Raw genomic sequence first — 25,045 nt, forward strand, 5'->3', positions numbered from 1 at the left:
AACTTCTTAACCCTTTGAAAAGAAAAATGTCTCTTTCAAGACGACGACTCTAAAACGTTTTATTGTTTTTTTTCCCCCTTTCTAGATCTTCCCTGTTATACATATATACCTTTTCGATTCTCCTTTTTGCTCCTGTTTGTGGAAGACATCACCGTATTCATCGCCATGGCGTGTTCAGAAAACTTTATCGTGCTCGATCTAGAGGGTTTCCAGTCCTACAACCACAAGAAGGGTGAATTTACCTACGTTTTAAAAGAATTGGGCTATGCGACAAAAGATTTTTTGACCGTGGGATCGTTGACGTTTACTCCTCCTCACCCCTTCCACCAACTGAGTGAAAAAAACCAAAAGACAAATGCCTGGCTGACAAGAAACCGGCACGGACTTCGTTGGAACGAGGGTCATATTCCCTACAACCATTTAGGACGCATTCTCCAATCGCTCACTCACAGCTTCTCCACGATTTATGTGGTGGGATGCCAGAAAGCTAAATTCTTTGCTAAAGCCTTGGATTATCAAAAACCCGTGACGGAAATTTATGTGCCAGATGGAATCATTTGGAAGTATCGGGAAAAATGTGCCCGACATCATCAAAGGATGAAATATTTCCATTGTGCCGAAAACAAAGTGCGCAACTATCGATGGCATATTATGGAAGGAGATTTTCATATCAATCACGTCTATCCAGACGGAACGGAGAAAGAGGAGAGGATTCAGGAGGAAGCAGACAATCCTCTGCAAGCTTTTGATAAGGCCTACGATCAGTTAGAGAAGGATCCGTCCCCAAAAGCGTACGATAACCTCATCCAGAAATGGGATAATCTGTCCTGTTTCCAAGTGATGGAACATCCGGATGAGCATACGCCTTTAAACTTGATGGGCTCTTCTACTTCTTCTTCTTCTTTGTCGTCAACTTCCTCCAATAACTCGAGGAAGACGGAGGGTTGGGGAGACATACCTGAAAATATTCCCCATTACGATCCAGCAGCCTGTTGGGACGAACCTTCCAAAGAATCTCATGAGACCCCCAAAATATCTTCAGAGGATCCAAAGACAAAATCCACTGAGTGTTGGGACAATGAACGGGCGACTCATGCTCTAAAATCCACTAAGACTATGTCCACTGAGTGTTGGGACAATGAACAGACGACTCATGCTCCAAAATCTACTGAGACTATGTCCACTGAATGTTGGGACAATGAACGGACGACCCATGCTCCAAAATCGACTGAGACTATGTCCACTGAGTGTTGGGACGATGAAACCGAAAAGACGACAGAGAATTGGGATGACCGTTCTCAAAAGTATTTGAATTGATATATACATAAACTCAGTAGAAAAAAAAATAAAGAAAAGATTTTTAGAAATAAGTAGAGAAAGGTTCTCCGCTTTCCCTATATTTATGGAAATGGACTGAGAAGAGAGAGAGAGAGAGACGAATCAGGAGACCAAAAAAATGGGTCTTGGAAGGAATGAGTGCAAATGCATTCGATTCCTTCCAAGACCCATTTTTTTTGGGTCCCTCTCTCATCCAATCTTGGAAAAGAACTTTGTCCTATTTTTCTAGGTCCATTCAAAAAGAAATGAATCTATCCATAAATTTTCTTAAAAGAAAAAAAACAAAAAAGATCCTTTACCTCTTGACGGTCCAAAGTCGAGAATCTTGGAAAAAGTTATCCACTCTCTCCATCCAGTCAAGCTTCTCTGTAGACAATCTAGTAGGTGCATCTGCATTCTTGAACACCTGGCAGTTATTATTGGACGCGCAACGTCGAATGCTGAAATAGTTAACAGTGAGCCCATTCTTAAAGAAACGGGGATGTTTTATTCATCCAGTCGAGTGCGGAAAAATTTCTGAGAGCCGGAGAAAAATTTCTCTGGCTGGAAAAAAAAAAAAAATAAAAAAAAAAAAATAAAAAAAACCCTTTTAGTCTGAAAATTGATGTCTTCAATTTTTCAAAAATTGAAGACATCAATTTTCAAATTTTCAGAGTAAAAGGGTGGTATTTTTTTTTTTTTTTAATATCTAACTTTGAACCACAGAAATTTTTTCCGGCTCTCAGAAACTGTTCCCAACCGACTCGATGTGAATAAAACTTTACTGTTTGTTAAGAATGTTATTTAATGGATCGATTTCAACCTATCGAGTTTCGCTTGAATTCTGTGCTGTGGGCCCACCTGGATACAAGATTTCCCCTTTTGGAATAGAATAAAACTTTACTGTTTTTTAAGAATGTTATTTAATGGATCGATTTCAACCTATCGAGTTTCGCTTGAGTTCCGGCCGTGCTGTGGGCCCACCTGGATACAAGTTTTCCCCTTTTGGAATAGAATTTCCGTCAAGGTAGGCAACTTTTCCTCTTTTTGCATTTTTCATGTCATTTCATTTGTATTACAATATACTGAAAACGGGCGTTCGAACTGATTTCTAGGCTATTTCTATACAAATGGAGCTCGATCCAAGAAAGAAATGATGTCTTTTTTTTATTTTGTGGACTGCCAATTTGTATTGGAATATACTGAAAACGGGTGTTTGAGTCGGTTTTCAGTATATTTCAATACAAATAGAGCTCGGTCCAAGAAAGAAATGATGTCCTTTTTTTTATTTTGTGAACTGCCAATTTGTATTGGAATATACTGAAAACGGGTGTTTGAGTCGGTTTTCAGTATATTTCAATACAAATAGAGCTCGATCCAAGAAAGAAATGATGTCTTTTTTTTTATTTTGTGGACTGCCAATTTGTATTGGAATATACTGAAAACGGGTGTCTGAGTCGGTTTTCAGTATATTTGAATACAAATAGAGCTCGATCCAAGAAAGAAATGATGTCTTTTTTTTTATTTTGTGGACTGCCAATTTTGTATTGGAATATACTGAAAACGGGTGTTTGAGTCGGTTTTCAGTATATTTCAATACAAATACAGCTCGATCCAAGAAAGAAATGATGTCTTTTTTTATTTTGTGGACTGCCAATTTTGTATTGGAATATACTGAAAACGGGTGTTTGAGTCGGTTTTCAGTATATTTCAATACAAGTGGAGCTCGATCCAAGAAAAAAATGATGTCTTTCTTTTATTTTGTGGACTGCCAATTTTGTATTGGAATATACTGAAAACGGGTGTTTGAGTCGGTTTTCAGTATATTTCAATACAAATAGAGCTCGATCCAAGAAAAAAATGATGTCTTTTTTTTATGTTGTGGACTGCCAATTTTGTATTGGAATATACTGAAAACGGGTGTTTGAGTCGGTTTTCAGTATATTCCAATACAAGTGGAGCTCGATCCAAGAAAAAATGATGTCTTTTTTTTATTTTGTGGATTGCCAATTTTGTATTGGAATATACTGAAAAGGTGTGTTTGAGTCGGTTTTCAGTATATTCCAATACAAGTGGAGCTCAATCCAAGAAAAAAATGATGTCTTTTTTTTATTTTGTGGACTGCCAATTTTGTATTGGAATATACTGAAAACGGGCGTTCACGTTGGTTTTCAGTATATTCTAATACAAGTGGAGCTCCATCCAAGAAAAAAATGATGTCTTTTTTTTATGTTGTGGACTGCCCAAGTTTGCATTAGAATATACTGAAAACGGGCGTTCACATTGGTTTTCAGTATATTTCAATACAAGTGAAGCTCCATCCAAGAAAAAAATGATGCCTTTTTTTTATGTTGTGGACTGCCCTATTTTGTATTGGAATATACTGAAAACGGGTGTTTGAGTCGGTTTTCAGTATATTCCAATACAAGTGGAGCTCGAACCAAGAAAAAAATGATGTCTTTTTTTTATTTTCTGGACTGCCAATTTTGTATTGGAATATACTGAAAACGGGTGTTTGAGTCGGTTTTCAGTATATTCCAATACAAGTGGAGCTCGATCCAAGAAAAAAATGATGTCTTTTTTTTATTTTGTGAACTGCCAATTTTGTATTGGAATATACTGAAAACGGGCGTTCACGTTGGTTTTCAGTATATTACAATAAAAAATGGAGCTGGATCCAAGAAAAAAATGATGTCTTTTTTTTATGTTGTGGACTGCCCAATTTTGCATTAGAATATACTGAAAACGGGCGTTCACGTCGGTTTTCAGTATATTTCAATACAAGTGAAGCTCCATCCAAGAAAAAAATGATGTCTTTTTTTTATGTTGTGGACTGCCCTATTTTGTATTGGAATATACTGAAAACGGGCGTTCGAGTCGGTTTTCAGTATATTCAAATACAAATGGAGCTCTATCCAAGAAAAAAATGATGTCTTTTTTTATGTTGTGGATAATCAATTTTGTATTGGAATATACTGAAAACGGGCGTTCGAGTCCTTTTTCCGACTATTTCTACACACATTCCACTATATTAAAATGACGTCATGGTTGAGTCCAAACAGAGTCGTCCCCGGACAGAGTCGTCTCCGGACAAAGTCGTCCCCGGACAATTTTATACCGAATTTGTATAGAGATATACTTAAAATGGGCTTGGAGGGGAAGGCGCTTTCTAGTATATTCCTATATACATTCGGTTGCATTCAGAAACAAAAAGAATGTCTTTTTGAATGGACAGGATGACTATGGAAACCGGATCTCTCTCTCTCTCCCAAGATTGGATGAGAGAGTGCCTCCTATTTGTATTGTAATATACTGAAAACGGGCTTTCGAGTCACTTTCTAGACTATTTCTATACAAATGGAGCTCTATTTACGAAAAAAATGATGTCTTTTTTTATTGTGTGGACAGCCCTATTTGTATTGCAATATACTGAAAACAGGCGTTCGAGTCGGTTTCTAAACTCTTCCTATACAAATTCCACCATCTATATAGAAATGATGTCATCGTTGAGTCTAAACAAAGTCGTCCCCGGACCATCTTGATGACCAGACATATTGCCTTTTCAACAGCCCACATTATTCTGAACAAAAACGTGGAATACTTTTATAGAAAAGAGAAGAATTGAAAGTGAAAGTCAAAAAGCAAAATGGGATCGGCTGGGAAAAATTTCTGAGAGCCGAGAAAAAATTCTGAGTCAGAAAAAAAAAGAAAAAATATATAATATATATATTATATAATATATATTATATAATATATATTATAAATACTTTTTGTTAATTTTTATCATGTCTTCTAGACATGATAAAAATTAACTCATCCCCCTTTTGTCTGGGTATGTTGTCTCACCGTTTCTAAAAATAGACCAGAACCCAGTCTTTTCTTGGATTCTATTCTTTAAAAGGATGAGTCATGGTCTATTTTTAGAAAGTGGGAGACAAGATTCCCAGACAAAAAGGGGGTGAGTTAATTTTTATCATGTCTAGAAGACATGATAAAAATTAACAAAAAGTTTTTTTTTTTTTTTTTTTTTTTTTTTTTTTTTTTTTTTTACATTTCAGAATTTTTTTCTGAGCTCTGAGAAATTTTTCCTAGCCGATCTCATTTCGTTTTTCGACTTTCACTTTCAACTCTTCACTTTTCTATAAAAGCATTCCACGTTTCTGTTCAGAACAGTGTCTCTCTCTATCCAAATCTGAAACCCTAGTCACGAGAGAATATGAGACTAGAAAAATAGTTTAGCTTATTGATCTAAAAAATGTCCCATGCTGGAACTCAGAATTATAATCAGAGCGGGGCTTTCCAGTATCCACTTCCAAGATTTTAGATTTGCCATGGGTGACATATTCCCAAATTCGTAAATTCTTCAATTATAGTCCGATTCTTTGACAAATGGCTAAGAAATTCTTAAAGAATATCATGATAAAGATTTAGCTATCTATATATAACATTATGTTTTCTTTTCAAATACAAAATCCAGTCTTGATCGAAATGGACTTTACGCACAATTTATTGTGTCCCCCCTTTCCAAGATTGGTTTGAAGAAATGATCAAAAAAAATGAGTCTGGAAGTTAAAGAGTGCATTTCGAGAAAAGAAAAGAGGACCCTCTTTTTCTCGCAATGCACCCGTTTCCTTCCAGACGCATTTCTTTTGCCTCCTCAGAACTCTCTTTTCTCCTCCCTCTCTCTCTTAAGAGGGATTGAAAGAAAGAGGCTAGATGGAAAAGTTTCTTTTTTTTTCTTTCGAAAAGATAAAAAAAAATTTGGAGGAGGAGCAAATTTTTTTTTGGGTGGTGGTGGTTCTTTTTTTTAGAAGGTGATAACTTTAGTGACATTTAAAGAGACCACCAGAGGATCCGTTTGAGTCTCGACGACCTTTTCTTGACGGGGGTCTGTCTGGCAATAAGCGCTGGCATATTGTTTAGGGTAAGTAGAAGAATCCGTCATGCCTGGATGAGGCGGTATGTAGCGCACTCCCAGATTAAAGAGGGTGATGAAGGGAAATTTCTTCCCCGGATAGAGCAGTCGGTAAACGGGTTGATTGGGTACAACTCGAACCAGCGGCTGAGTTAAAATGCTATACACCCAGGCCAGAAGCTGATTATTTTTAGGATTATTTTCGGCCAGATGTAACATTTCTTCGCTGGAGAGGACATATCCCTCTTGAGAACTGCCGAGACTCTCAAGATCTTTTATTTTCCTGAAGACGTGGTGTTCGTCGAAAAACACGGAGAGAATGTCCCAGGTTCTTTTACTGGAAGTATGAATCAGAGGCAAAATGTCCGTAGCGTTCCAAAACAATCTTCCGTCATCCACATAACAGCGAATGCTCACAAACTCATTATATAAGACGCGGATCATCATCTTGAGTAGAAATATGGATACGCACAGCAGTCTCTCTCTCTGGGAAATAGAGTCTGTCTTCCACTCGCCTCTCTATATATACGAGAAGACCACGTGATGGGTGACGTGACGGTTGACTTCTAGAAAAAAAAATCAACTTTGTCTACCTCTCTCTCTCTCTCTCTATGACCTTCTATTTTTTTTTCCTAAAGAACACCCCGTCACCTTTTCAAAGGTCATGGGATTGAGAGGAACGAAAGAAAAAAAAACAACCATCCTTTGTATACTACCTATGACCTTCTCCTAGGACCCCTGTCATTTTCTTCTCGAGAGCTACGTGATGAAAGCTTTTTTTTTATTCTAGAGTTTATCAACTTTGTAGACACATGACCCCGTCACCTTCTCAAAGGCCATGTCGTATGGAATGGGAACCTTTTGGTTTTTTCTTTTGAGAAAATAAAAAATAAAACAACTTTATAATCATCTCTCTATGACCTTCACAAACACTCATGTTTTATCATTTTTTTTTATTTTTAGAATTCATCAACCTTGTTCCTCCTCCCCTCTCTCTCTCTCTCTCTCTGAGGAGTCTATATAAACGGATCGCCAGCGAGCTCTTGTTCATATCAGACGAGTGTTTCGCCTTGAGAACGGAAAAAAAATACAAAAGCCATGCTGCTCAAACTGGAATATAACGATGACTATTACGTGCACGCGTATGTGGATCTAGGATTCCTGTACTTGAATGCCAAAGATATCTTGACTCTCTTGCCTACGAACGTCTCGCATACGACGAGTGTTCTCCAAGTCTTTTTTCCTAATCGACACCATTTTCTTCGACTAGGCGATTTGGACAACTACTCCAAAGAATGGGGTCAACCGAACCAGATTGTCCTCACTTCGAATGAAGCGGCCTTCGTCACTTCGAAATCCCTGCATAACAAGTCGCTCTTCCCTTGGATGTGTAAAATATTCATGAGACCTCTGACGAAAATTGAGGAGGACGGGGAAACGTATATCACCCTCCGAGAGACTGTGCAAGACGAACAAGAAAGGAAAAAGAGTCCTCTCTTTTTCATCACTCAATTCGGAATCCATCATCTCCCCAAAATCATCCAGAGACATCAAGCCTTCGTTGAAAAGTATCAGAAAGAGGACGATGGTGATGGTGATGATGATGATGATGCGATATGGTCTCCAGTCGCTTAAAGAAGGGGAAACGTTCTCCGCTTTCCCTATTCCATAGACTGGAGAGTTGAATCAGGAGACCAAAAAAATGGGTCTTGGAAGGAATGAGTGCATTTCAAAATGCATTCGATTCCTTCCGAGACCCATTTTTTTGGGCCACTCTCTCCTCCAATATTGGGAGAGAGAGAGAGAGAAAAGAAATTTATCATCTCCTGTCCACCCAAAAAAGAAACTATGTATTTTTGTTTTTATGGATGCGGCCGAATTTGTAGATGAATCGTCCAGAAACCGGCCCTCAAGCCCATTTTCAGACTATTCCTATACATATTCGGTCATCAAGATGGTCCGGGGACGACTTTGTTTGGACATCATTTCTATATAGATGGTGAAATTTGTATAGCCATTTCTAAAGAATCTCAGAGAAAACTAAAAGCGAGATTGCAAAAAAAGAAATAGCCTCCAGTGAACACAATTCCAACGACAGTGGATAGGAAAAGTGAAGAGTTGAAAGTGAAAGTCGAAAAACGAAATGGGATCGGCTAGGAAAAATTTTTCAGAGCTCAGAGAAAAATTCTGAGATGTAAAAAAAAAAAAAAAAAAAAAAAAAACTTTTTGTTAATTTTTATCATGTCTTCTAGACATGATAAAAATTAACTCACCCCCCCCTTTTGTCTGGGAATGTTGTCTCCCACTTTCTAAAAATAGACCATGACTCATCCTTTTAAAGAATAGAATTCCAAGAAGAGACTGGGTTCTGCTCTATTTTTAGAAACGGTGAGACAACATACCCAGACAAAAGGGAGTGAGTTAATTTCACTTTCAACTCTTCTCTTTTCTTTAAAAGCATTCCACGTTTCTGTTCAGAACACTGTGGGCTGTTGAAAAGGCAACACGCCTCCCTCTCTACCCTAATCGGGAATCCTGATCCAGGTGTCCCCCGCTTCACGCTACCCATCTTCACCCATTTCTAAAGAATCTCAGAGAAAACTAAAAGCGAGATTGCGAAAAAAAGAAATGGCCTCCAGTGAACACAATTCCAACGACAGTGGATAGCTTTTTGGGGTCCTTCCAGATATATTACCGGTAACCGATAGGTTGTTCAGGGTCTACAGCACAGACTCAATGTACCCCCTTTTGTCTGGGAATGTTGTCTCACCGTTTCTAAAAATAGACCAGAACCCATTCTTTTCTTGGAATTCTATTCTTTAGAAAGAATGAATCATGGTCTATTTCTTTAGAAACGGTGAGACAACATTCCTAGACAAAAGGGATTAGTTAATTTTTATCATGTCTAGAAGACATGATAAAAATTAACAAAAAGTATTTATAATATATATTATATAATATATATTATATAATATATATTATATAATATATATTATATAATATATATATTATATAATATATATATTATATATTTTTTCTTTTTTTTCTGACTCAGAATTTTTTCTCGGCTCTCAGAAATTTTTCCCAGCCGATCCCATTTTGCTTTTTGACTTTCACTTTCAATTCTTTTCTTTTCTATAAAAGTATTCCACGTTTTTGTTCAGAATAATGTGGGCTGTTGAAAAGGCAATATGTCTGGTCATCAAGATGGTCCGGGGACGACTTTGTTTAGACTCAACGATGACATCATTTCTATATAGATGGTGGAATTTGTATAGGAAGAGTTTAGAAACCGACTCGAACGCCTGTTTTCAGTATATTGCAATACAAATAGGGCTGTCCACACAATAAAAAAAGACATCATTTTTTTCGTAAATAGAGCTCCATTTGTATAGAAATAGTCTAGAAAGTGACTCGAAAGCCCGTTTTCAGTATATTACAATACAAATAGGAGGCACTCTCTCATCCAATCTTGGGAGAGAGAGAGAGATCCGGTTTCCATAGTCATCCTGTCCATTCAAAAAGACATTCTTTTTGTTTCTGAATGCAACCGAATGTATATAGGAATATACTAGAAAGCGCCTTCCCCTCCAAGCCCATTTTAAGTATATCTCTATACAAATTCGGTATAAAATTGTCCGGGGACGACTTTGTCCGGAGACGACTCTGTCCGGGGACGACTCTGTCCGGGGACGACTCTGTCCGGGGACGACTCTGTTTTGACTCAACCATGACGTCATTTTAATATAGTGGAATGTGTGTAGAAATAGTCGGAAAAAGGACTCGAACGCCCGTTTTCAGTATATTCCAATACAAAATTGATTGTCCACAACATAAAAAAAGACATCATTTTTTTCTTGGATAGAGCTCCATTTGTATTTGAATATACTGAAAACCGATTCGAACGCCCGTTTTCAGTATATTCCAATACAAAATAGGGCAGTCCACAACATAAAAAAAAGACATCATTTCTTTCTTGGATGGAGCTTCGTTTGTATTGAAATATACTGAAAACCGACGTGAACGCCCGTTTTCAGTATATTCTAATACAAAATTGGGCAGTCCACAACATAAAAAAAGACATCATTTTTTTCTTGGATGGAGCTCCATTTGTATTGAAATATACTGAAAACCGACGTGAACGCTCGTTTTCAGTATATTCCAATACAAAATTGGCTGTCCACAACATAAAAAAAAGACATCATTTTTTTCTTGGATGGAGCACCACTTGTATTAGAATATACTGAAAACCAACGTGAACGCCCGTTTTCAGTATATTCTAATACAAAATAGGGCAGTCCACAACATAAAATAAAGACATCATTTTTTTCTTGGATCGAGCTCCATTTGTATTGTAATATACTGAAAACCAACGTGAACGCCCGTTTTCAGTATATTCCAATACAAAATTGGCAGTCCACAAAATAAAAAAAAAGACATCATTTTTTTCTTGGATTGAGCTCCACTTGTATTGGAATATACTGAAAACCGACTCAAACACCCGTTTTCAGTATATTCCAATACAAAATTGACAATCCACAAAATAAAAAAAAGACATCATTTTTTTCTTGGATCGAGCTCCACTTGTATTGGAATATACTGAAAACCGACTCAAACACCCGTTTTCAGTATATTCCAATACAAAATTGGCAGTCCATAAAATAAAAAAAAGACATCATTTTTTTCTTGGATCGAGCTCTATTTGTATTGAAATATACTGAAAACCGACTCAAACACCCGTTTTCAGTATATTCCAATACAAAATTGGCAGTCCACAAAATAAAAAAAAGACATCATTTTTTTCTTGGATCGAGCTCCACTTGTATTGAAATATACTGAAAACCGACTCAAACACCCGTTTTCAGTATATTCCAATACAAAATTGGCAGTCCATAAAATAAAAAAAAGACATCATTTTTTTCTTGGATCGAGCTCTATTTGTATTGAAATATACTGAAAACCGACTCAAACACCCGTTTTCAGTATATTCCAATACAAAATTGGCAGTCCACAAAATAAAAAAAAGACATCATTTTTTTCTTGGATCGAGCTCCACTTGTATTGAAATATACTGAAAACCGACTCAAACACCCGTTTTCAGTATATTCCAATACAAAATTGGCAGTCCACAAAATAAAAAAAAGACATCATTTTTTTCTTGGATCGAGCTCTATTTGTATTGAAATATACTGAAAACCGACTCAAACACCCGTTTTCAGTATATTCCAATACAAATTGGCAGTCCGCAAAATAAAAAAAGACATCATTTCTTTCTTGGATCGAGCTCTATTTGTATTGAAATATACTGAAAACCGACTCAAACACCCGTTTTCAGTATATTCCAATACAAAATTGGCAGTCCACAAAATAAAGAAAAAGACATCATTTCTTTCTTGGATCGAGCTTTATTTGTATTGAAATATACTGAAAACCGACTCAAACACCCGTTTTCAGTATATTCCAATACAAATTGGCAGTCCACAAAATAAAAAAAAGACATCATTTCTTTCTTGGATCGAGCTCCATTTGTATAGAAATAGCCTAGAAATCAGTTCGAACGCCCGTTTTCAGTATATTGTACGAGGGCTATCCAGAAAGTAGATTACGTTTTGGAATAAAAAAATAAACAAAGTATAGGAAACAAATTTTATTATATACAGATGAAAGCCACACTCAAATACTACTTTTCTACATAGTCACCATACAAATTAAGGCATTTATCGTAGCGATGTACGAGCTTGGAAATTCCTTCGTCGAAAAATTCGGCCGCCTGCGCCTTCAACCACTTCGTTACCTCTTCTTGCAGCTGTGCGTCGTCATCAAAACGCTGCATAGCCAGCCACTTCTTCATTGCTGGGAATAGGTGGAAGTCGCTCGGTGCCAGGTCGGGACTGTACGGCGGATGAGGAAACAACTCCCACTTAAAAGATTCAAGAACTTTACGAGTGACATTTGCCGTGTGGGGCCGGCAAATGTGAATCAACAAGATCTTAGAGCTCAACATTCCTCTGCGCTTGTTTTGAATTGCTCTTCTGAGTTTTTGGAGAGTTTGGCAATACCTTTGAGAGTTTATTGTAGTGCCTCTTTCCAGGAAGTCCACCAAAATTACACCTTTTCTGTCCCAAAAAACAGTCGCCATCATCTTCCTTGCCGACATTGTTTGCATGCATTTCTTGGGTTTTTGGGGAGAACTTGTGTGCCCCCACTGCATTGATTGCAATTTCGTTTCACAGTTCACATGTTTCACCCATGTTTCGTCACCAGTAACGATGCGATCGAGTAAAGAGTCACCATCCTTATGGTAAGCGTCCAAAAAGTTCAACGCTGCAGCCATTCGCTGATTTTTGTGGTCCTCTGTCAAGATTTTTGGAATCCATCTTGCACAAAACTTGTGGTAACCAAGCTTTTCGCTGATGATTTCGTGCAACAAACTTCGCGAAATTTGTGGAAAACTCAAAGAAAGTTCCGTTATTGTGAAATTTCGATTTTCACGGACTTTAGCATCGACTTTTTCGAGAAGTTCGGCGGTCACTATGCTGGGTCTCCCACTTCGATCTTCGTCGTGAACATTGGTTCGGCCATTTTGAAATCTTATGACCCACTGACGCACTCCACCTTCAGTGATAATGTTGTCCCCATACACTTCACGGAGCTGCCGATAGATTTCTATCGGTTTACAGTTTTTTGCAGTCAGAAACCTTATTACTGAGCGCACCTCGCAGCTCGCGGGATTTTCAATTAACGCAGACATTTCAAACCGTCACAGTATCTGAACGGAGCACAGCACGAACCTCTCACTAGCACGGGTAGATGCAGACTGAGCTGCGCAACGCTCTGACCCCAAGATAGCCGCGCTAGCCCCGCCCCTAGCGGACACAGACGGAAACGTAATCTACTTCCTGGATGGCCCTCGTAATACAAATGAAATGACATGAAAAATGCAAAAAGAGGAAAAGTTGCCTACCTTGACGGAAATTCTATTCCAAAAGGGGAAAACTTGTATCCAGGTGGGCCCACAGCACGGCCGGAACTCAAGCGAAACTCGATAGGTTGAAATCGATCCATTAAATAACATTCTTAAAAAACAGTAAAGTTTTATTCTATTCCAAAAGGGGAAAACTTGTATCCAGGTGGGCCCACAGCACGGCCGGAACTCAAGCGAAACTCGATAGGTTGAAATCGATCCATTAAATAACATTCTTAACAAACAGTAAAGTTTTATTCACATCGAGTCGGTTGCGAAAAGTTTCTGAGAGCCGGAAAAAATTTCTGTGGTTCAAAGTTAGATATTAAAAAAAAAAATACCACCCTTTTACTCTGAAAATTTGAAAATTGATGTCTTCAATTTTTCAAAATTTGTCTTCAATTTTCAGACTAAAAGGGTTTTTTTTTTTTTTTTTTTTTTTTTTTTTTCCAGCCAGAGAAATTTTTCTCCGGCTCTCAGAAATTTTTCCGCACTCGACTGGATGAATAAAACATCCCCGTTTCTTTAAGAATGGGCTCACTGTTAACTATTTCAGCATTCGACGTTTCGCGTCCAATAATAACTGCCAGGTGTTCAAGAATGCAGATGCACCTACTAGATTTTCTACAGAGAAGCTTGACTGGATGGAGAGAGTGGATAACGTTTTCCAAGATTCTCGACTTTGGACCGTCAAGAGGTAAAGGATCTTTTTTGTTTTTTTTCTTTTAAGAAAATTTATGGATAGATTCATTTCTTTTTGAATGGACCTAGAAAAATAGGACAAAGTTCTTTTCCAAGATTGGATGAGAGAGGGACCCAAAAAAATGGGTCTTGGAAGGAATCGAATGCATTTGCACTCATTCTTTCCAAGACCCATTTTTTTTGGTCTCCTGATTCGTCTCTCTCTCTCTCTCTCTCTTCTCAGTCCATTTCCATAAATATAGGGAAAGCGGAGAACCTTTCTCTACTTATTTCTAAAAATCTTTTCTTTATTTTTTTTCTCCTGAGTTTATGTATATATCAATTCAAATACTTTTGAGAACGGTCATCCCAATTCTCTGTCGTCTTTTCGGTTTCATCGTCCCAACACTCAGTGGACATAGTCTCAGTCGATTTTGGAGCATGCGTCGTACGTTCATTGTCCCAACATTAAGTGGACATAGTCTCAGTAGATTTTGGAGCATGAGTCGTCTGTTCATTGTCCCAACACTCAGTGGACCTAGTCTTAGTGGATTTTAGAGCATGAGTCGTCCGTTCATTGTCCCAACACTCAGTGGATTTTGTCTTTGGATCCTCTGAAGATATTTTGGGGGTCTCATGAGATTCTTTGGAAGGTTCGTCCCAACAGGCTGCTGGATCGTAATGGGGAATATTTTCAGGTATGTCTCCCCAACCCTCCATCTTCCTCGAGTTATTGGAGGAAGTTGACGACAAAGAAGAAGAAGAAGTAGAAGAGCCCATCAAGTTTAAAGGCGTATGCTCATCCGGATGTTCCATCACTTGGAAACAGGACAGATTATCCCATTTCTGGATGAGGTTATCGTACGCTTTTGGGGACGGATCCTTCTCTAACTGATCGTAGGCCTTATCAAAAGCTTGCAGAGGATTGTCTGCTTCCTCCTGAATCCTCTCCTCTTTCTCCGTTCCGTCTGGATAGACGTGATTGATATGAAAATCTCCTTCCATAATATGCCATCGATAGTTGCGCACTTTGTTTTCGGCACAATGGAAATATTTCATCCTTTGATGATGTCGGGCACATTTTTCCCGATACTTCCAAATGATTCCATCTGGCACATAAATTTCCGTCACGGGTTTTTGATAATCCAAGGCTTTAGCAAAGAATTTAGCTTTCTGGCATCCCACCACATAAATCGTGGAGAAGCTGTGAGTGAGCGATTGGAGAATGCGTCCTAAATGGTTGTAGGGAATATGACCCTCGTTCCAACGAAGTCCGTGCCGGTTTCTTGTCAGCCAGGCATTTGTCTTTTGGTTTTTTTCACTCAGTTGGTGGAAGGGGTGAGGAGGAGTAAACGTCAACGATCCCACGGTCAAAAAATCTTTTGTCGCATAGCCCAATTCTTTTAAAACGTAGGTAAATTCACCCTTGTTGTGGTTGTAGAACTGGAAACCCTCTAGATCGAGCACGATAAAGTTTTCTGAACACGCCATGGCGATGAATACGGTGATGTCTTCCACAAACAGGAGCAAAAGAGAGAATCGAAAAGGTATATATGTATAACAGGGAAGATCTAGAAAGGGGGAAAAAAACAATAAAACGTTTTAGAGTCGTCGTCTTGAAAGAGACATTTTTCTTTTCAAAGGGTTAAGAAGTTTCAAAGGTCTTTTTAAATGAAGTTATGATTATTATCATTATTAAAAAAAAACTAAGAATCAAATCGAGTTTATAGATAACCATATTCATAGGACCAAAGGGACTTACCAGCTCAGTTCACGTCTTCTTCTGTTCTATGAAGAAATTTCGCGGAGGACACACACTTTTATACTCGCGCGACATCTGTCGGGATCGCGACCCCATCTAAATGTCACGGTCATTCCAACCTCTTAAAAGGATCGGAATGAAAGAAACACTTTGATAAAAAATATATTTATGAAAAGATATCTGAGGGTCGTGAGAACATTTTCTCTCCCCACCCCCCGCCTATTTCAAAAAAAAATAATAAAAAGTCTTTCTTGGATCGCGTCAAGATTACAAAACAACTCACAGGACTTGTTTATCTCGATCTTGTCAGGGTCACCGTTTCACATAAGAAGATGGATGGACCCTGAACTTTAGACATGATAAAAATTAACTCTACCCGCCTTTTGTCTGGGAATAGGGTCTCACTGTTTCTAAAAATAGACCAGATCCCATTCTTGGAATTCTATTCTTTAAGAAAGGAGGAGTGATGGTCTATTTTTAGAAAGTGTGAGACAACATTCCCAGACAAAAAGGGGGGTAGAGTATACTTTTATCATGTCTAAGACATGAAAAAAATTAACAAAAAGTTTTTTTTTTTTTTTTTTTTTAAAGGCTGAAAAATTTTTCTGAGAGAGCTGAGAAAGATTTTTCCTCCCAATCTTTTTCGACGATGAAAAGGGAAAAACTACTGATCCGATCTCCCTACGCTTTAGGGAAAAAATACTTATGAAATATTCATGTGTTGAAATTGGCTATTCAAATAAGTGACATTTTTTTCTCATTGGAACTGTTCAACGGCGAGTCCACTCGTCTCATTCTTTGGGGTAGGGGATGAAAGTACAGCGGTTTGTTGAAATCGATGATAGTTTCCTCTTTAGTCGGCGGAACTGTAAATCTATCCCGTCTTAACTCTTCTAATCTCTTTGAAAGTCTTTCCACTTGCTCTGCTAAGGTTTCCTCGGTACTCATGGTCTCTCTTAGTTTAGGAAGTCTTGACGTATTGGCTAGAGAACAGAGGTTCTTTTTCTCTCTATACATATATCATGTGGGAGAGTGTGATTTATAAATCCTTGTGAAATCTTTCTACGTCTTGTGTAACTTGGAAGATTCGTCTTGTGTAACTTGGAAAATTCGTCTTCTTCTCGTCGATTGGGCTGGAGTTATAGAAAAGAAATGGGATTGGAAAGAAATCAACATATTACAAAAAAAAGGAACTTTTTTTTTTCTATTTTTTTTTCTCTAGGGATTTACATACCATTTCATTCATGAACATTCAAGGGTTCTCTCCAAGACCAAATTTTAGAAGAGGACCACAAAGAGTACACTTAAGGATCCTCTTTCAGGCCTAGGTGAGATAAGGGTTGAGACCAATATTCTTGGGTCTCTAAAGCATCCCAACTTAGACATTTATTATTATTATTATTAGAAAGTTCATCCTCCTCCTCCTCCTCCTCCTCATCGTCGCACGAGTTCTCCTGGGGAGATTCTTCCGCCTCCTCTTCGACAGCTTTGCTCTCGGAGGGGTAACAATGTAATTTCCGGAAAACGTAACTACCCTCCATCAAATGGTATCGAAAATTTCTCACCTTGTTCTCGGCACAATGAATCATCTTTTGGAAATATTGGTGTCGCGTGCATTTCGACTTGTTCCGCCACTCGGTTTTCCCTGGGATGTAAAACTCGTAAACGGATCGCTGGCAGAGCTTGCTGAAAAATTCGGCTTTATCGTATCCATTGACGTAGATCACCTCCACATTTTCGGTCAGTACTTTCAGGATCGTAGGAAGATGCTCGTAGGAAAGACGACCCTCGGTCCATTGAAGGCCGTGTCGGTTATTTGTAGTCTGGTTGACCACAGCTTGATTGCGGGAAGATAAGTCATCGTAATGGAGAGGAGGGAGAAAAATCATGGATCCGCATAAGGTTAAATCGCAAGTGATGTAGCCCAGTTCTTTCAAGATGAAACATATATCTCCCGTCTTTGGATCATAACAGTGAAAGTATTCCATGTCCAGAACAATGTAGGAATCTTTGAGAGGTTTGGCACTCAAAATGTCCATCTTCTTCAATTGAGGAAAAAAAGAAAACAAAATTCTCTCTCTCTCTCTCTGTGTGTGTCCTGAAGGAAAAAATGGATAGCATTCTCTCGCCGTCTCCTCTTTTATAGAGAGAGAGAGAGAAGGTTGCACGTGACAGGTCGTATGAATTCTGGGAAAGGTCACATTCGTATATATATATTTGTTTTCTGAATAATATCGTGCGTATCTCAATACACATCCATCATCATAATAATAAAGGTCACCTTGGAAAGAAAAAGAAATAAAAAACATGGAACTCATGCTCGACTTTGAAGGTTTCTACGATTCTCAAGGAGCCTTTATTGTGAAAGAATTGGCTTACGTCACATTGAACGGTACTTCTCGAGGGGTATTTGTTTTTAAACCCCCGTTTCCATGGCAAATGCTCACCGAGAAAGAAAAACGAACCGCTGTGTGGGCAAGTGATTATTATCACGGCTTGTCGTGGTACGAAGGAGAAATTAAGTACAGTTATTTTCCATGGGTGTTAACGATGTTGACGGAACCTTTTTCCATGATTTGGGTGCGAGGAGAAATGAAACGGCGGTTTTTAGAGAAATGGTTGCAAAGATCCATTTATTGCATTTCGGGATCGACGCAAGAGATTCTCAAATACAATGGGATCGAACACATGAATTGTCCTAACCATACAAAAGGTTTTTTCCATTGCGCTCTACAAAAAGCAGTTCGGTATCATTATTATTTAAAGACACAGAGAAAAAATTCGCAAGGTCGATCCTGCACAATTCAATCTTGACAGAACTCATTAAAAAAAAAAAAAAAATACATATATCACGTTACTTCTTCAACAGCATAGATGGATGGTTCTGAAGCGAAACTTGGAATTTTGAAATAATAGATCAGGGAGAAATCATTCTTAAAAAAAATGGTAAAGTCTCGATTCGGCTGGGAGAAAAAAAATTTCTCAGAGCTGAAAAAAAAAAAAAACTTTTGGTTAATTTTTATCATGTCTTTAGACATGATAAAAATTAATGACCCTCCCTTTTTGTCTGGGAAGGATGTCTCACCCTTTCTAAAAATAGATCATGACTCATCCTTTCTCTAATGGCAATCATTCCATGAATGAATCACGATTTGTTTTTCAAAAGAGTGAGACAACATTCCCGGACGAAAAGGGAAGAGGGTCGTTAATTTTTATCATGTCTAAGACATGATAAAAATTAACAAAATGTTTTTTTTTTTTTTTTTTTTTTTTTTTTTTTTTTTTTTTTGAGTTGGAGAATTTTTCTCAGCTCTGAAAATTTTTTTCCAGCCGACTCGAAACTTTACCATTTATATTTACGAATAGTCTTTGGATTATTTATTTATTTTCTTTTAAAAGAAAAATTCTGAGCTAGACCTATCTATTGGCTTAACATTCTGGTCATAGAAACAGTCTAGAATCTCATTTTTTTTTCGAGGCTAATGCACGGGTTCTCCAATCAAAAGGGTTACTATAAAGGGATTGGTTTGAATGCATTTATCTGCAAATGTTGTAGGATTCTGTTGTTGAGAAGGGGGTATATTATTATTATTATTATTATTATTATTATGATTGTGGCAGATTCGTTTTCTACATGGAAGTCTAATCTCCTCCGAAGACCTTTTCTGGGGATCGTCGATAGATGGTTTTTCAATAGGAATCGTTTCCCTCGGATCCTCAAGAGATAGAGGGGGGTCCTGTCTTGAGACATGAAGCGGTCTCTCCTCCTCCTCGAGAAGTCTTGAGAAAGGGAGAGGATTTTCGGTTCCCTTATTCTCGAGGGGTCTTGACAAATTGAGAGGTCTCTCCTCTTCGAAAGAGAGAGAAGTTTTGGTTCCCTTATCCTCGAGGGGTTTTGACAAATCGAGAGGTCCCTCATTTTCGAGGGGTCTTGATAAATGGAGAGGTTTTTCATCTTCGAGGGGTCTTGAGAAAGGAAGAGGTTTTTCATCTTCGAGGAGGTTTGACAATGGGAGAGATTTCTCCTTCTCGAGGGGTCTCTCTTCCTCAAGGGGTTTTGAGGAAGGGAGAGGTTTTTCATCCTCGACGGGTTTTGACAAACGGAGAGGAATCTGAACAGGCTTCTCCTCATCCCCATCATTATCGAGGAGGATGAGGATAGGCTTTTGGAAAGGTTTTTTCTTTTTCTTCTGAACAGGCTCCTCTTGATGCTCGGGGAGAGGGATGGGGTAGTTGTTCCACCATTCTATTTTTTCTTGCTCGAGGATTTTTTCAAAAGTCGTGGCCTCTCTATGATGAGACGAACGAGGAGAGTCCTCGAGAAGAATATAATAGGTATTCTTCCCAGTCTTCTCGATCGAGAGAGGTTCGTGCAAACATTTATGCAACCATTCACTAAAATGAACGAGAATCCCTTTTGTCTTCTCAAGACGATCCATAATCCTATTCATTTGCGAGACGGTTAGAAAGTGGGACGTGTAAAAATATTTGGCTCGTTTCATTAACAAAATTTGTGCATCCAAAGGTGGAATGTCACGAGCCATCAACACGTTTTCGTCGGACAAAAATTCGTCCCGCATCTTTTGATAACTCCCCACGGTATAATAACCCGCACATTTTGAAAAATCGGAGGCTTTCAGGTAAACAACTCCTTGGATGATATAAAAGGAAAGATCAACATATTTATATTTGAAAGGAATACACGTAGTGAGCTGGGGATGCCTCCTCATGATCCACTTGGACAAAAATACGACTTTGGGGCTCTCCCCTTTTATTTATAGAGAGAAAGAGAGTGTGACCTTCCCTTCCCTCCTCCTCCTCTCTCCCTGCTTTCTCTATCTCTGGACGTCCTTGGATTGGAAAAGTTGACTTTGAAAAAAAAAGAAGGTCATGGTTGATAATTTTTTGTTTATTAAATTATTACTTTCACTTCCTCATTCCCACACACATTCATCTTTTTAAGAAAAGAAAAAGAGGTCATGGAGATAAGATTTCTTGGAAAGAAGAGAGAGAGAAACAAAAAAAAAACAAATAAAACGGACATCATAGAGCCTCTATGTGTGTCTGTATAGATATATAAAAAGGCGAGAGTACTGGGCGAGATCATTTCTTTTCCATTGGGAGCCATGTCGCTATTAGACGTTTTTCCAACTCAACGGATTTCGAACGGGGAGGATTTGAAGACGCTAAAGCAAATCTCCAACTTGAAAATTTTTTGGCGTGTCATTGTGCGACATTTATTCCGCATTTACCACCTCATCAAGCGATCGTTTCTTTCAACCAAGATGTCGAATCCTCCAACCTGCTCGTTCAGAATATATACAGAAATTTATTCGAATCGCAACAAACGAAAGAGGAATCTCCCTTTTCTTGGAATCGGATGGATCGAGCTTTGAGACGGCCCATTCAAACAGACCGGCGATATACAGATCCGCGCACGAGTTTTCGGTGGAAGAATATTTTTCTCACGAAACGATATTTTACGTTTGGAGTGAGAACGACGGCTGAGGACGAAGTTCATATTGTTCAAACCACAGCCGCTCCTCTCGCCTATTACGAATCATCGTCCCCCAATCTGAAGGAAGGAAGTTTTAAAGTCAGCGACAGGATGAAATATAAGAAATATATTCTAAGACCTTTTCAAAACTATGTCGTTCCCCCGAAAACGCAATATCTCATCGTCACAACCCAGAAGAGTCTCTTTCTCGTCGATCGGTGCTCGTACTCGCTTTGGAAACAATTGAAAGAGGAGATTTCTTTCCAATTGCCGATGATGTTTCAAGAAAAAGAAGAAGAAAACCCTTCGCCACCTTTACCCATCCCTTCCTTAGATGATAAGAGGAGCTGGACCAAACCGTCGTCATGGCCCGAAACAAAATCGACCCGGCAACGGAATGAAATTGAAGTCATCACGATTGAAAATGAGGAGGAAGAAAAAAAATTACCTCTTAAAAAACGGTCGACTTACCGGAACCTACCTGGCGTGCAAGATCCGCTTCAGAATCCAGAAGCTTCTTCTTCTTCTTCTTCTTCCCCGACTTGTTCAAACAGGCAGCCTCTTTTGGACTCCTTACAGACAGAACCTTTTCCAGTATCCTCTTCTTCTTCTTCTCCTCCTCCAACCTGTCCCGACATCGTAGAGGTAGAATGTCAGACGGGTCCACAAGGTTCAAAAAGTCCCGACATCGTAGAGGTAGAATGTCAGCCGGGTAAACAAGTTCCAACGGGTCCAGAAATCATGGAGGTAGAATCACAGCCGGGTTCACAAGTTCCAACGGGTCCAGAAATCGTAGAGGTAGAATTTCAGCCGGGTAAACAAGTTCCAACGGGTCCAGAAATCATGGAGGTAGAATCGCAGCCGGGTCCAGAAATCCTAGATTCCTCCACTCATCCCAAAGAGACTCCAAGTGTTTCAAGACAGCCTTGTGAGGATCCAGCCCTCCCCGTATGGAATGATTATATGGACTTACAAAATTTGGTGCAACAGGAAGGAGAAGAAAATAATCATACGGATGGGTGGGTCAAAGACTGTTTAGATCATTTAACCTCGAATGAAATTGAACTGTTATGGAATTGCATTTCTGAAATCACATCGGAAATGGGATAAAAACCAAAACAAAAAAAAAACAATTTTTTTAATAACAAATTGGAGGAGGGTCGTGATGTCAATTAAAAAAAATATTATATAGAGTCCAATCTTGGTGGTTCACTTCAGTTTTCCAGCATGAGGTGATCCACGTTTCCCGAAATATGGATCCCATTCCAAGAGAGATTGTGTAGAGCCTTCACTTCAGTTCTTTTTTTTCCTACCAAGAGGAGAGGGTCCCCAAAGGGCTACCCATGTCCAAAGAGAGAAAGTGTAGAGCGTTCATTTCAGTTTTTTTTTCAAGTTTAGGGGAGGCAGGTCTCAAAATGACACCCCCCATTTTCAAAGAGAGATGGTTTAGAGCGTTCATTTCTGTTTTTTCCAAAGTTAGGGAGTTTTCAAATGGCTACCCATTTCAGAAAGAGAGAGAGAGAGAAGGTGTAGAGCGTTCATTTCAGTTTTCCAAGGTTAGGATGGTGGTGGAGAATCCTCCAAAATGGCTACTCATCTCAAAGAGAGAGACAGAGAGAGAGAGAGAAAATGCGTAGAACGTTCATTTCAGTTTTCCAACATTAGAAGGTCCCAAAATACCTTCTGAATTCAAAGAGAGATCGTGTAGAGCGTTCATTTTCAGTTCTTCAAGATCAGAAGAAGAGGGTCCGCTTTTCAGAGACAGCGAAGTGCAGACTTCAGTTTTCTCCCTCCCCAAGAATAGAGGGTCCCAAAATGGCTTTCCATTTCAAAGAGAGAGGGAGAGGCGTTCATTTCCATTCTCCAAGATAGGGTCGTCTGCTTTTTCCCAAAATGGCTTCCCAATTCAAAAAGAGAGAGAGAGAGAGAGTAAAAGGGTGTGTAGAGCGGTCATGTTCATTCTCCAAGATAGGGTCGTCAGCTTTTTCTCAAAATGGCATCTCCCCATTCAAAAAGAGATCGTAACCAATTTTTTCCAGTTTTTTCCAAGATGGGGGGGAAGAAGAAAACCTAGGATGGAATAACACGACACACAGAGAGAAAGAGAAAAAAAACGCCATCTTGTCATTTTCTGATAGGGTACCGGTGTTCGAATACTTTTGTGACCGACTGTACGGAAGTTATTGTATATAGAGAAAAATAAAGGGTTTTGTATACCCTTCGTCTGTATCCTGTCTACTTACCACAATTAGTGAACATAGCTTTAGTAAGCTCTCTGTTCCGAGTCAGGTCCTTGTATGTTCCCGAAGAAGGTTAGAAGGAACATTGAACCTGATAAGCTAAAGTTTGCTTCTTAAAGACACTAGTTTTTGCAGATGAACTCCTTAACTACACTCATGGACACAATCGTATTTTAGGATATTTTCTACTTCTTTTCCTTTTCTTTCTATAGGCCCTTTTTTTTCTCCTCTATTAATTTTGGGCCATTTATTTTAAATTTTATTTTGTCCCATCTTTTCTTTCTGGCCTTTTGAACTCGTAAAAAATGTACGAAGTTCCTTTTTACTCTCCTCAAATACGAAATTGCCCCTCTTTCTATATACCTTTCCTTCGCACCTATGCTTGATTTTTCGCCCATCGGTGCAGAAAGACTTAGCGGGTGCAAAACAAGACATCTGTCTACTTTGTCTGTCTGTCTGTCTAAACCGCGGATTCAGAAAATTCATCAAAGAGGCAAGCGTCAGCACGTTCGTAGCGCTCCGTAAAAAAGTGAAAAAATTTTCTTTTGCCTTGGTGATTATCAATTAAATTACTTTCAAATAGTGTTTTTTTTCCTACAACACCTATATCATTCCAATGAATCTCGGCTCCGATGTTGACGAGAATAAAACAGCGGACAATGTAAGGATATACTCCAAAATCCTGTAATTTTAAGATAAGTACTTTTCTTTCATCTAAACTAAATCAAATTTCTATAAATAAGTGCCTTTAAATCAATAAATCTTAATTTTTCATCAGTTTAAAGCATTAAAATTACTAGAAATTGCTCATTGCTTGTGCCTGCCTTTGTGTATCAACTCCAAACAGACGCCAACGTTATCAGTTCAAGTCTGTCACCACTTACAAAGCCCTTAAGGAATCTCGTGAGAGGGAAAATTTGGGAATGAGAGGGAATATTTGGGCATCGCGTTATTTCCCTCTCGAATCTTCTGGATTCTCTTTTCTTTTTAGATCAGTTGAATATAGTTTCGCCTTTAAATAATATTGTTGCGTGCGTACGGGTTCGTTACAAAATGAATGCACAAGTCCGATGAAAAATGAACAAAAATTTATTATTATCACAACAAAAATGCTTAAATCTTCTCAAATTATCATGCAGTATTAAAATATCTCACAGTAGTTATCTTTTAACTACTCAAATGTGTAATAGAACGTAATTCAAAACAGCTAAAGAACGCTAATCCGCGAATTCGCTACAATCAACAAGAGCAGTTTTTCTAAACAACAACAAACTAAGCAACTACTACAAACTGAGATGTTTTCCTCCTTTTATAAGATTTTAAAATCACGCGCTAGAATTTTCCAGTACTTTCTCGAAATCAAAAAGAGATATTTATTTATTTAATGCACACGCTCTTGTATTTTCAATTTTCCGGCTTAGCTTTCTTTTAATATTCGTCACGCGCTGCACTGCGCGAGAAATAAAACCATTTAATTTATAATTGAACTAACATTAGCTTTTTAAATACCAAATTTGTAACACTGCCCCCTTCCCAATGACTGCACGTCCCGGGCAGTAAAATCCCTGGACAGGAAGCTAAACTTACAACTGTGGCATAAATGCATTAATAAGCATTACATTACAATATCAAACAACATGAACAATAAATGCAATAACTAACTTAAACA

This window comes from Stegodyphus dumicola, chromosome 4 (genome assembly GCF_044657685.1).
Source record: "Stegodyphus dumicola isolate Sdum_Otavi_A_Nest chromosome 4, ASM4465768v1".
NCBI lineage: Eukaryota > Metazoa > Arthropoda > Arachnida > Araneae > Eresidae > Stegodyphus > Stegodyphus dumicola.